The following is a 14,639-nucleotide window of genomic DNA, read 5'->3' as shown; positions in this document are numbered from 1 at the left end:
TTATGTACTGTTTAAAGATTTTTTTCTTTTGGTTGATGAATATTACACTCTCCATACAAGGCTCTGCAGGATTACAAACAGCAGATACCGAGACACTTCTGTTTTCATTCAACATCAAAATGTAGCATCCCTTAAGGTAAATTATTACACACCGCTTTTATAAATCTTCTTGTTAACCTCAGTGGGAATGAATATCTTCTTAATGTTCTTAATGTTTCCCTAGACCTAAGTTTCAAATATATACACAGCTACACATATATACACAGCTACATGTCTGGCCAAGTCTCTCCATACTGTTACGACAAAGTATTCTTGGATTTGTTTAGGATGCATGTCACACACCCACAAAGAAGCCCTCTCTTCTGAGGTTCTTTCCCCCACTCCTCATTTCTTTACTTGTGAAGTCCGTATTTTTGACAATCTTTGCAGAACAATGTTACAGCACTTACGCTACTATACAAAGGACTTTTCATGTTTTAAAAAGTCATTTCTAATGTATTTCATTTGGAGATTTTTTTAAACCATTTTCTAAAATAGTGTCATCACCACACAATATGGTTTAACAATGAGTCACCATTCCATTTCCAAAGCAAGCAAGTCTCCAGCAGCATGAAGCTTGGCTCAGTGTCTTGGAGGCTCAACCTCTGGGACTGTAATCATCTGCTCTCTCTCTCTTAAGCTGGAATAATGTTATACATCTTTCTAGCTCATTAATATATTTTGCCCATCGTAATGCAGGCCTTTTAAAAACATTTAAACATGATTTTCATATTGAATTTTTTATTACAGTGATCCACATTCACAATGCCTTATTGCCCCAGATTTTGTAAGAGGGGATCTTACTCTGAAACCTGGCTCGCTTTGTACAAATGATTGAAAAAAGATTAGATGAATTTGGGGAGGAATTTCAACGAGACTCATAAGTACTGTGAAATACAGCACTAGTTCAAAAAAAAAAATGGGTCCTGGATCCAAACCAGCCAAAGAGCACCCAAACAAAGAAAGCTCCCCTTGTCCAACCCAAAAAGTGCTCATTGCACTCCTGTCTCCATGCTGTGCCAGTGATATTCCTGCTCCCTAGTTCTAAAGACTCCAGTGTCCTCTTCTGATGCCCTCCCACACTCCTCTTGAACCCAGGCTTTCTGGTTCCTGGGGCCCCCAAGGAGCCAGATCCTGCTTTAATCCACCTGTGTTCACTCTCTTAGAAGTATCTAGGGTGACCAGATGTCCTGATTTTATAGGGACAATCCTGATATTTGGGGCTTTGTTTTATAATAGATGCCTATTACCCCCCGCCCTCTGTCCCAATTTTTCACCCTTGCTATCTGGTCACCCTAGAAATATCATCAATGTTAATACAGCAATTGACATATGTGGAAGATCCATCTACCTTCAGAAATGGCAAGCAAAATGATAGAGACTTAATATTATACAAAGCTGAGTATAAGACTTGGACCAATTTTCTTGTAATCAATCAATTAGTATTCAGAAAATAATTTCTGGGCAACAATTATTCCAAAGAGTGAGCCAAAAACCTAGAGTAAATTGAATGTACACAGTCATTGGACCCATTTTATGTTAGTGTATACTGTATTATAAATTATTTCTTTAGCTGTATATGTATTTTCTTTATTGGTCACACCACTAGAAAAATAATATTACACTCTGGGATAAAATAAAAGCACTTATTGAAAAGAAACTTCTTCTGCAGCTTGCCAAAAAGCTACCAGCCTTTCAAGCAGCAGAGGCAACATACAGTAGGGTTGCTATACAACCTAATCAGTGGGACTCTGAGAATTGCTTTGTCATTTCCAAATATATAGTGATTATTCTGAATTGATTGTGTTTGGAATGAGGATGCTTTGAAGGGAAGCAGGTGGCCAATGATGACAGCAAACACAGGGTCACCATTAGAAGGAGGTCAGGACAAGGGCAAGCTGCTGATCACAGAGCATTTCATTTCCTCATGACCATTTTAGAAAAAAGACTTAAGACACAGAGACAGGAAAGATAGAATAATGTTGTGGTCACAACAAAGCTACTGAAATTTTATGTTCCAATTTTTTTTGCCTCTTAGTAACACAGTAATAGCTATCTAGCCAGGATAGATTTGTTTCCCTGATGATTTCATTGTAATAAAGTTTCAAATAGAGCAGTGGCATGCTAGAAAGGTCATTCAGAGCTGTGACGATTTGGGGAATCTGCATGTAAAACTGGAAATGCTGGGTGATGCTATGAAGTTGTTCTAATTGTATTGCTATATTTTTGAATACCTCTATGCCTATGTGGATTCCACCCTTGCTATCAAACACCAGACCACATACAGTGGTGGGTCCTCAGAATTCAACAAATGCCCATTTTTCTCTACCTCTCTGCAGGGGGCTACTGAATGGGAGAAAGTGGAAAATCCCCAAATGCAGAACAAAGCCAAGAAGGTGTTGATGATGTTAGCCTTCAAAAACCACAGAGACTAGCTGTGTCAGAGAGAAGACTCACAGACCTAGTCAAGAAATTTTGGGCAGGAGAGAAGAGATGCCAATGCTTTTGTAGCAGGGTGAGCAGATTAGCTGCAGAACCAACCACGATCAGTAAAAGCAAGCAGACATGGGGAGAGAGGGGACTGCTCCAAGGCTGAGAAAATAAGCCATGTGCTGTATCAGAAGGATCAAGGACATTTCCAGCAGACTCTGATCCCAGCCCAAAGAGTGTGTCAGAGTGGTGAGGAAACTGAGGCAGGGAAATGCACATAAGGCTTATTATATTTGTCTAGATGTGTGGGTTTTTTGTGCTATTAGTAAAGAGCAATGATGATTTATAATCCTGTGCAAAGTCTGACTGTGAGATATGTTACACCTATCTTTTGCCCTCAAAGAGCTAACCTGAGGATCCAGAACACTACACAGCTGGAGTTCTGGGCGAGGGTGTGCTCAAGCTATGGAGGAACCTGAGAATTCATGGTAAATAGGCTCAATGTCCTGTGATGGGATATTAGATGGGGTGGGATCTGAGTTACTACAGAGAATTCTTTCCTGGGTATCTGGCTGGTGAATCTTGCCCACGTGCTCAGGGTTCAGCTGATCGCCATATTTGGGCTCGGGAAGGAATTTTCCTCCCGGGCAGTTTGGAAGAAGCCCTGGGGGTTTTTCGCCTTCCTCTGTAGCATGGGGCATGAGTCGCTTGCTGGAGGATTCTCTGCACCTTGAAGTCTTTAAACCATGATTTGAGGACTTCAATAGCTCAGACATAGGTGAGAGGTTTACTGCAGAAGTGGGTGGGTGAGATTCTGTGGCCTGCATTGTGCAGGAGGTCAGACTAGATGACCATAATGGTCCCTTCTGACCTTAATATCTATGAGACTATAACTCCCAGGGGCTGGGCAGTTGGATGCGGAGGTCTCAACTTTCAGGAGCAGTGCTAGGCAGAAAATCTGCATCTCAAAAGTGTACCTAGAGACCGCAAGCCAGGGGCAGGGCCTGGACTCTGTTCAGACACCTGAGATTTAAAGCACATGAGGGATTCAGCATTTGGATCTCTAAAGAGCAGTCTGGTGATGCCCAAGAGGGGGCATTTGACTAGATCTGTGACAGGGACCTTGCAGGAAATTCAGGGGGAACAGCAAAGAGTGGTTTGAGATGATTTCCCTGTCACTGATGGACTATAATCATAATTAAGATGCTATTAAAAACTACACCTACTGGAGATGACTCACCCTTAAGGCTCATCACAATATTCTGAAGAGCAATTTCTTCATGTTAGCAATGGACCAGATTCCAACTGTCACATGGTTTCCCAAAAGATGATGACCCCTTCACAAAAATGCCTTTGCCTCCTTCATTCCCATTTCAGACTATCCAGGTTGAACATGTATTGTAACAGATTGCCAGTGCTGGCTCAGTGAGTGAGCATATCATGGCACAAACCCTAACAGCTCCCCAGACAGCATGGTTCCTCCTATATGGGAAGGTCCTCAGGCTCAGGAAATAATGCAGAAAGGAAGTTGGGGTGTCAGCCACACCACTGGCAGGAGATGAGCTCTTCCAGCAATAGACACAGGTTGTTCTTTGTTTAATTAACTAGTGATTTCTGTAATTTTTCTGGAGAATGTGCCCATTTGTGCTAACCACCAACAAAAAAACAGCAAGGTCACAGAATAATATAAACATTTCCAGCAAAGTGCATTTAACAGAAGTTTGTTTGCTAAGTAGAACTACCTCTGTTCTTATGATCCAGAGAAAAATCCTTTTATTTAAATTTGAAAATATATTAATAGTTTCCCCATTCCCTCCCTTCTGTAAGCTAATGCAGCCCACGCACACAAGTTTCTAAGAAAGAGACTAAGGAAGTTCTGGGGAGAGTACCTTGTTAAACGATTGGCTGTATATCACTAACATAGATACTAATGTCCTGGAGATACTTATCATCATAAGCAGTGTGGGGAAGTTCACATTTCCAAAACCATTTTTTCAGGCAGCTCTTACAAACAATATTTTCTTTTGGGCAGAAGATCATCACAAACCTAATAATTTAAGAACTCTACAAGGCCGTAGTACTGTTACTTCCATTTCATTAGAGCGAGAAGCAAAAAACAAGGTGTACCAAAACTCTAGCTGAGAGCATCGAACTTGAGATGGGCTCAGTTCCTGAAAGGTGCTGAGTGCCCTCAACTTCCATGGATTTTAATGGGAGTTGAGGGTGTTTCTGCCTTTGTAGGATCATGCTCTAAAAAGGAGCTCATTTGAGGAGCGTGGAGCAGTCCATTGACACCCACTGTAAGGATCCTACAGAACCATGCAGGATTGTGCCCTAAGGGGAAAAAGAAAAATCACACTTTATAATAATACTAAATTTACAAATAATAATTGTAATCATCATTATCAGTATAATTATTCCCACTTTACAGATATGGAAACCGGGACACACACACACACACGACTTGTAGAAGGGCACCCGGTGATGCAGTGGCAGAGTAACGAAGAGAACCCAGAACTTCTGATTTCTGTGTTCTAGTCACTAGACTATGCTCGCTCCAGCTTAAACAAGACACAGTAATCCTTTTTGGGGGTTCACTCATGGTTATCCTTTACGTGGATAGTCATATCACAATACATAGGAAAGGAAGAGATAAGAAATAATTGAGTGTAGAATCATCCCACATGAAAAAGCTGGCCTGTCAGATCAAAGTCGATGTATGGGAATTTAACTTTCCTGTATTTTAAAGACCACAACATTGTATTATATAGCAAGTTTTAGCAAGCATATGGCAATAACTGTAATAAGTACAGTATGACCAGTAATGGTGTAAGTGTTCCTAATTATTTCATCTTACACACAAATATTATAATACTGTTAATTTTTGTTTTGTTCATTTTGCATTTTTCAAACTGATTGCTGTTATTTGTTTTGTTTTTTGAGATGCATACTCCTGTCCTGCATACCATGTATGGCTCATTTATGCACCAAGGGGGAAAAGACTGATGAATCTAAAATAAGTCATTAAAATGGAAAATACAAGTTCTGCATACTTCATGTTAAACAGAGAGAAATTGTTGTTGTCTGATGCAAAATAAAACAGGCCCTTGAACTTTAAAGTCAATGACAAAAGAAATTAAGAAATGACTCGAGTACTAAAGAGTTATTGTTGAGTCAGTAATTTTTCAGACGGATTAATAGAGCATATGCAATATTACCCTTAATTAGTTAGGAAAAGTATGAAAAGCAGAATAATTTGCATGCTATTTAGATTCAACAGATGGTTGGCTACACTGTTGATATCTAATGTGGCACACTCATGACAGTGAAAGGAGAGGACGTGTATACCCTTTGAAAATTAATACAGTTAGAAAAAGAAAAGTTAAACATTACAGTCCTTTATGTAGTCAATGATGTCTAACCTATACTAGATGGCCCCTTGGAAGCCTTATTTTCCTTTTTATCACCAGGTTATAGAAGCTCTGCTGGAAAAGGCATCAAGTTAACTTTTTTGAGTCTAGACCTATCTACTGAATTGATTCAGCCAAGGATTTAATGCCAAAAAGGAAATAGTGGGTAAGCATGAAAGCCAAAGTAATATATCACTGCTATCTTTTCAACAGATAAGCATTTCTTTGTTTGAACAAATACACATTATAGTACATGAAGCCAAAAATGTTTTTTTTGTTTTTTTAACAGCACATCTTCTGAGGGACTTCCGTGTAACCAGACTTCAGAAAACACTCCGTTATAAATGTTTAGGTGCACATAGTGTAGTATTAAATTTGCTACAAACTGACAAATGGATAAATAAGAGTGTGTTCAACATAATTTTCAAGCTGTACTTTAAACACAGAAGTACAATTCAGGTTCATATTTCTCCAATAACTCAGAAACGTGAGGAGACACCTTTAAATTATTACATTTCTCTCTATATAAAAGAGTGAAACACAATTCAACTAGGAATAATTTCACTTGTAAACTAAACAATATGATTTTTTCTGAACTCCCAGCCCCACTAATTCTATGCTGGCCTGAGAGTCAAGCTGAGTTCCTTCCATCTTTTGCATCATTGCCAGTAATGAGAACTCCTCAGGCCTACAGCAATACCTCTGAAACCCCACAGTGTTGGCGTTTGTGCTCTCAGAGGTACCTGTGTAACCCTTTTGCTCTTTAATAGTATTATAGGATTAGGTGATTGCAATTTAGGAAACAATCCTGTTGGTGATGCATAATAAACCAACAGCAGAAAGATGGAGTGGAATCTTGTATCTCACTCCACATTAGCTTTGTTAGTTCAGCAGCATTAACAGAAAGAAAAAGCAATAAAATCCCCTCTCCCACCACCAAGGGAAAAAAAATTAAGATACAAGTGAACTGTAAAAATCAAGATTTCCCAGGTATATGGCTGCCAAGAACAACAAACACAGGGAAGCTACTCATATGGTTCAGACAGGCAGTACAAATATAAAGAGAGACAGTTGTAAAATAAAAGAAGTACTTGTGGCACCTTAGAGACTAACAAATTTATTTGAGCATAAGCTTTCGTGAGCTACAGCTCTCTTCATCGGATGCGTTCAGTGGAAAATATGCATCCAATGAAGTGAGCTGTAGCTCACGAAAGCTTATGCTCAAATAAATTTGTTAGTCTCTAAGGTGCCACAAGTACTCCTTTTCTTTTTGCAAATACAGACTAACACGGCTGCTACTCTGAAAGTTGTAAAATACACACTGACGGTTTACAAAAAGGTGAATAAGTCAAAGCAGATGGCAATCTATAAAGTCTTAATATGGGCAAAGTTAGTGGAATATGTTTTTTTCCACCCAGCTTCTTCTTCAGCATGAATAATTAAAGGGAGCCATGTATGAATCATAATTTGACAATAATCTCAGCAGATCTGACTCCTTGATATACACAAGTGTCAGTTCTGCTACGTCCCATTTTTACTTTTTCAATTAGAGCTGCTGTTGTGTGCAGTGTTGTAGCTGTGCTGGCCCCAAAACATTAGAGAGACAAGGTGGGTGAGGTCATATCTTTTATTGGACCAACTTCTGCTGGTGAGAGAGAAAAGCTTTGGAGCTTATAAAGAGCTCTTCTTCCGGTCTTCAGTAGGTCTGAAGAAAAGCTCTGTGTAGCTGCAAAAGCTTGTCTTTCTCACCAACAGAAGCTGGTCCAATAAAATATATGACCTCATCCACCTTGTCTCTCAAACTGCAGTCTATGGCAGTTTGTGCCTGTATCTAAATTCATCTTGAACTATCTTGACTTATAATGTTTTCTAGTCAGTTAAGAAATGGATTTGCCTGATCAGTTCATTTTTGTCTATTCTCCTGCACCTGATGGCCATTCAAAGGTAATATGGGGTTTAATTAAGAGGGGAGGGAACGTGAAAAGGAACTTCCAGAGGCTGAGAAGTCATCAGGGAAAGGAGAAAAACCAATAGAGAGGATCCAGGAGAGCTGATGAAGGGGTAGGGAATTATTTTTCAGGGAAGAGAAGGAATTTACAGAAGGAGCTGGAAAGGCTCCGGAATAGAACATGGTGCCACTGGAAAAGGAAAGAAATTTGCAATGGGAAGAGAGAAAGCTCCAGGATAGCTCAGGTCAAAGGAAGGAAGCCAGCCATAGAGGAAGCAGTGAGGGTGCTAGGACAGCCCCCAGGGAAGGGCACATTGCATAAAATGAACAAAGTGACTTTCCCTTCAGTTTCAACGATAGTACAAGCCACAAGGAAAGTCCATTTGGTTTAAAAAGTGTCTTGTTCAGGCTATCTAGCAATTTATCTCTGGTTGACGTGGCATTGTCTATGCTAACATTTATTTTGTCATTGCATAAGTTACAATTACACAATAAGCAGAGGAGTTCAAGCTCTGGAATATGCCTCTTAGCTGCTGATCACCCTTATTTTGCCTTTAAAATTCTTAACAGCTTCATGAATATTTACCTTTAGCTTATTGGATAAAGATCAGCCAATACTCAAGTTTCACTGTTAGATACTAACCCAGGGGCTGGGGACTGTCATATGCTTGTTGGGTCGCTCACACTGTCTGGTGTGGCTCATGACTATGAGTGTCAACCTCAGGGGCAGGGGTGCTGGAACAATTTGTATAGTGGGGATGCTGGGAGTCATTGAACCAAACCGTAAATCCTGTTGTCATAAATAGAAAGGGAAGGGTAACCACCTTTCTGTATACAGAACTATAAAATCCCTCCTGGTCAGAGGCAAAACCTTTTCACCTGTAAAGGGTTAAGAAGCTAAGATAACCTCGCTGGCACCTGACCAAAATGACCAATGAGGAGACAAGATACTTTCAAAGCTGGAGTGGGGGGTGGGGGGCGGAAACAAAGGCTTTGTCTGTCTGTGTGATGCTTTTGCAGGAACAGATCAGGAATGCTCTTCAGAACTCCTGTAAAAAGTTAGTAAGCAATCTAGCTAGAAATGCATTAGATTTCCTTTTGTTTAATGGCTGGTAAAATAGCTGTGCTGAATGGAATGTATATTCCTATTTTTGTGTCTTTTTGTAACTTAAGGTTTTGCCTAGAGGGATTCTCCATGTTTTGAATCTGATTACCCTGTAAGGTATTTACCATCCTGATTTTACAGAGGTGATTCTTTTACTTTTTCTTTAATTAAAATTCTTCTTTTAAGAACCTGATTGCTTTTCATTGTTCTTAAGATCCAAGGGGTTGGGTCTGTGTTCACCAATGCAAATTGTTGAGGATTTTTATCAAGCCTTCCCCAGGAAAGGGGGTGTAGGGCTTGGGGGGGATATTTTGGGGGGAAGACATCTCCAAGTGGGCTCTTTCCCTGTTCTTTGTTTAACACGCTTGGTGGTGGCAGCATAGGGTTCAAGGACAAGGCAAAGTTTGTACCTTGGGGAAGTTTTTAACCTAAGCTGGTAAGAATAAGCTTAGGGGATCTTTCATGCAGGTCCCCACATCTGTACCCTAGAGTTCAGAGTGGGGAAGGAACCTTGACACCTGTATATAATGGAAACCATTTCAAGCCAGGGGTGCGGCAGCACCCTCAGTACCACTAGTTCCAGCACCTTTGCTCAGGGGAGACTGTCGAGGAGCAGGGCAGAGACCCCAAACTGGTTGTCTATTCTATCACTAGATTTTACCAACCCAGTAACAAATGTGAACTCCTGAAGCACTATAATAGTCTTACTGTGGATTTACAGACAGTCCCCTTGGGCACTTCAGTGTGTCTTGCCACCTACGCAAGCTCAACTTAGTGCTAGATGGTTGCTATACACCAAAGGTCACAAAATATTCAGGTTGCTCCCAGTCCCAAGAGACCAGTCATTTACCCCAGGTCAATTTGTACCTTAGATCTCTCACCAAAGACAATACTTGTAATCAGTTCTGTAATAAACTAACTAAAGGTTTATTAACTAGGAAAAAGAAATGAAAGAGCTATTACAAGGTTAAAGCAGGAAAGCATACATAAACAAGTGAGTTACAGTTTATGGTTTTAAAAGGTAACAGCGTTGTAGTAATATGTCAGCTCTGAATGTCCTTAGGGCTAACCTAGGTTAATCCATGGGGATCTCCACTTCTGTTCTGTAGCTCCAACCCCATGAGAGTCCAAACAGCAGAAGAGAGAGAAAAAATTTTCTTGACAACTATCTTTGTTTCCTTCTTCCAGAATTCAAGTTGATGGGACGAGCCCTTTTGCATGTGGCCTCTTCATAGGTGTGAAAGGACAATTAAAAAGTCTTTATATTGAGATGTCCCACAATGGCCCATTTAGTTTTGATAGGCCTTTTTTGATGGTTAGGAGACAATCCCTTCTGACTGGGTTCTCAGTTTCAGAGCAAATACTTTTTACTGTCATAATGCAACAATTAAATATTATCTTATAGCGTTTGATAAAGAAATTATAATTCACAGTCATGAAGTCTAAACGCATTGTTATAAGTCCAATACCCATTTTAACCATACTAACACAGGTGAGGTGAGGTAGCAAAATTTGCAGATGATACAAAACTACTCAAGATAGTTAAGTCCAAGGCACACTGCAAAGAGCTTCCAAAGGATCTCACAAAACTGCGTGACTGGGCAACAAAATGGCAGATGAAATTCAATGTTGATTAATTACAAAGTAATGTACATTGGAAAAAAACATAATCCCAACTATACATATAAAATGACGGGGTCTAAATTAGCTGTTACTACTCAAGAGAGAGATCTTGGAGTCATTGTGCATAGTTATCTGAAAACATCCAATGTGCAGCGGCAGTCAAAAAATCAAACAGAATGTTGGGAATCATTAAGAAAGGGACAGATAATAAGACAGAAAATATCATTTTGCCTCTATATAAATCCATGGTACGCCCACATCTTGACTACTGCGTGCAGATGTGGTCACCCCATCTCAAAAAAGATATATTGGAATTGGAAAAGATTCAGAAAAGGGCAACAAAAATGATTAGGGGTATGGAACGGCTTCTGTGTGACGACAGATTAATAAAACTGGGACTTTTCAGGTTGGAAAAGAGATGACTAATGGGAGATATGATAGAGGTCTATAAAATCATGACTGGTGTGGAGAAAGTAAATAAGGAAGTGTTATTTACTCCTTATAACACAAGAAGTAGGGGTCACCAAATGAAAGTAATAGGCAGCAGGTTTAAAACAAAAAAAAGAAGTATTTCTTCACACAACGCACAGTCAACCTGTGGAACTCTTTGCCAGAGGATGTTGTGAAAGCCAAGACTATAACAGGGTTCAAAAAAGAACTAGACAAATTCATGGAGGATAGATCCATCAATGGCTATTAGCCAGGATGGGCCGGGATTGTGTCCCTAGCCTCTGTTTGCCAGAACCTGGGAATGAGCGACAGGGGATGGATCACTTGATGATTACCTGTCCTGTTCATTCTCTCTGGGGCATGTGGCATTGGCCACTGTTGGAAGACAGGATCCTGGGCTAAATGGACCTTTGGTATGACCCAGCATGGCCATTCTTATGTTCTTATGTGAAACAGACTGGTTTCTAGCAATTAATCTATTAGTGCTCAGCTAAGGCCTACAGCCTTGGCAAAAGCTGGCACCTGGTCTGCCAGTGTCACAGGATCATTCACTGGCAACAGGTCTGACAAAATATCTCTGGCTTGATAATCCCCACTGCATCTTGGTAAAGTCAATAGGGAGATTGGTTTGGCTAAAAGAGTCACAGCCCTGCAAACCTGAAGAGAAGCAGGCTAAGAATGACAGATGGTAAATACCCAGCTGGGCAACATCCACTAATAAAAGGAAGAAGCTCTCCATTCACTTTTAATCCTTCTTTATTTCCTTCAGATTTTGATGAGTATAATGCAAATTAATGTCTACAGGAAGTGATGCAAATAAGAGAGTTACAAACTGTAATTTAAAAGGACAAACAGTGGTATGCCTAATGTCCATAGCATAAAAAAGGTACATAATCTATTTTATCTATTGCTTGCTTTAAAACAAAGACATTTTGTTCCTACTGGGAGAATTTATTGCTGCAGGTTCCCTACCAATTTAGGACTGTAGTGTTTACCTTTCCCTGTGAGCAGGCAGAGAAACAATGGTATATTGTGTAAATACAGTGGGGACATGGATTAATTTCAAACCCATCACGTAATCTTATGAGATTTCCCACGAGATCTCCTAACAGGTTGCAGCACTGTGAGCCATTATTTCCATATTTATTGGAAATAACGTCTGAGCTAAGGCAATGCACAATATTCCCAGTGCAAGCACTCATGATGAGAATGAAATTAACTCTTATTGCTGTAAGTGCTGAAGGGTTTTGGGTTTTTTTGGAATCCTGAAACATTTACCCCAAATAACTACATATTCCCTTAAAGCTGTTGTGATACAGTATATCGTGTAACAGTGTAATTTGGGGCTTTTTGAAAAGATGACTTTTGATCTGAAAATCCCCACTGAAATGACTGGGCTTGATTCTGATCTCTCTTGTACTATAAAACTGGCTCATCTCCACTAATTTTAATTGAGTTATTCCAGATTGATGCTAGGGTGAGGTCAGAACCAGATCCATTTTATGGTACTAATTGTGCAAGGACCTTTCAAGATGCAAATATTGACACGATAAACCTTAATTAAAATAACTGCATTCTACAGTGCTGTATGCTACAGAATAAACTAAAAAAGCTTTATTATATATTAAATATTGCAGAACCCAGAGGCCCCACTGTACTAGCTACTGTACAAATACAAAGAAATACAGTGTCCCTGTGCCAAAGAGTTTACAAGCCTACTGCTGCATTATTTGGTGGAATGTGGGTCAGGAAATACACTGCCACCCTCAGTTTCTTGCAGTTAAATTCATTGGGCCAGATCCTCAGCTGGTGAAATTTGTTGTAGCTCCACTGAAGATGAAGAACTAGTCCGGACTATTTATTTGTTTAGTTTCTTGCAAAGTACCCCCAGTTCCAGATACACGCAGATACTTCTGTACTTAGATAACATGGGGATACTGGGGGCACCTTGGAAGCACATAAAACTCTAGGTGCATTATCATGTTTCATTAAGGCTCTGGGCCACAAGCCTACAAATGTTTTCCCTTCAATACTGATTCCTTTGTGAAAGTAGACAGTTTCTCCTTTTTTCATCAACCTCCTGCTCTTACCTGATTCATCCACTGATGCCTTAACATGCTGCTTGTAGTACTGCAATTTGTCATCAAGGAAACAATTGTTAGGTCATAATCTACAGTTTGTGTCACTGAATGAATTGGGTAAGAGAGTCAGGGCAATTATAAGAACAATCTTCACTTATTCACAAGTATGTTATTAATTATGTACAATGGGGAAAAATATAAAGAGTATGCTGCAGTGGAATTTTGGTTTCAAAAACTGCATTTCTTTTAAATGTTTGCCTGTGGGTGGCAGCAACTGGGGGAAATCCAATGAAATTGGTTTTAGAAGTCATATCCGAAGATCATGCACATAGCCACTCTGTAAGATGAGATTGCTATGGCATCAGACCCACAGCTGCCAAAATTTTCATGGGAAGCTGAGCTACTGGTTGCCTTCTCCCTGAGGGCCTGCTGAGGTTTGACTTGTCCACTTAATTAACCACTTAACCATACTGTCCAAAAAGGCTGAACATGCAGCTGTCTGCAAATAGTTTAACATTGCCCAGTAGGGTTTTTTTTTTTTTTTTTTAACAGAGTATCCATTTTCCTGCCTGAAATAGCCTTAGGCCAGAAATCTCTTCAGCTAGACTGGTGCTCCATCTATCCCTGCTCATGCTACAGCTGTGTCTGTCTTGCAAGTCAAGGGGGATTCTTACCCAGGATTCTACAAAGCTTTAAAAAAAAACCTGTGTGGGCTAAAGCTAGCTACTATTTAACATCCCAGTCCATTCTTTTTGAAAGTAAAGATACCTACAATTGTTGATCATTATAATTATAAAATAATCTGAGTTTTTACAAACCAGTGTCACTTGACATATTAAAAACATTTCAATATTCTACAGTTTAAATTAATTTACTAATATAAATATTTTATTTCCATTATTGGCGGAGGCTACTGGCTGCACGTAGTTAATATTGACTCCAAACCTAAAAAGAATAATCATATTAATAGCCAAACTCTTTTAAGATACATTTTTGTCAATATGTTTTCCTAAGAGTTCATTCTTACATAAAATAATAGACCCTCATTTGGAAACTCAGCCCTCAGCTTCAGTACAATAGTCTCTTTTTTGCCCCCAAACCTATTCAGCTGTTGTTTAACAGAATCAGTTTCTTCCAGGTCTCTTAGGGATTTAAGTTTAGAAAACAGGCTGGCAAAAATACAGTGGCTCTTTTATAGTCTTACTAATTAAATGTAATTAAATTAATGGTAACCTGAAATTGAATGTATTAAAAACATCCAAAAGCATTTTGCTTTACATGTATAAGCACTACAGTAATCATTTCCTTTTCGGGAAAATGCCAGGGTAATAATGGAGATGACAGTGAAGTTCTTCACAATGGGCCGATTTAGACTATCAGATTCATTAGCATGTGTGTGACTAGTAAATAATTGCATTAATTTTAAGCTGAGTAACATATTTAGAAAACAGGAAAGAACCTTATTTTGTTAATTTAATCACCCTTTGCTCTTCCCCAGGTAGGTCAGAACATATCTGCAATATTAAGCTTGAACTTATTCTTTACCAGACTCG

General features: G+C 39.4%; 1 protein-coding gene across 12 annotated transcripts in view; it reads right to left on the bottom strand.

Annotated features, from left to right (window-relative positions):
• Positions 1-14,639, bottom strand: part of ENOX1 (ecto-NOX disulfide-thiol exchanger 1) — a 509,722-nt gene that overhangs the window by 392,050 nt on the left and 103,033 nt on the right. The window lies entirely within an intron of this gene.

The sequence above is a fragment of the Lepidochelys olivacea genome (assembly GCF_965140295.1).
Source record: "Lepidochelys olivacea isolate rLepOli2 genome assembly, chromosome: 1".
Classification (NCBI taxonomy): domain Eukaryota; kingdom Metazoa; phylum Chordata; order Testudines; family Cheloniidae; genus Lepidochelys; species Lepidochelys olivacea.
Note: the sequence above shows the minus strand (reverse complement) of the source record. Positions and strands in the feature narration are given on the sequence as shown.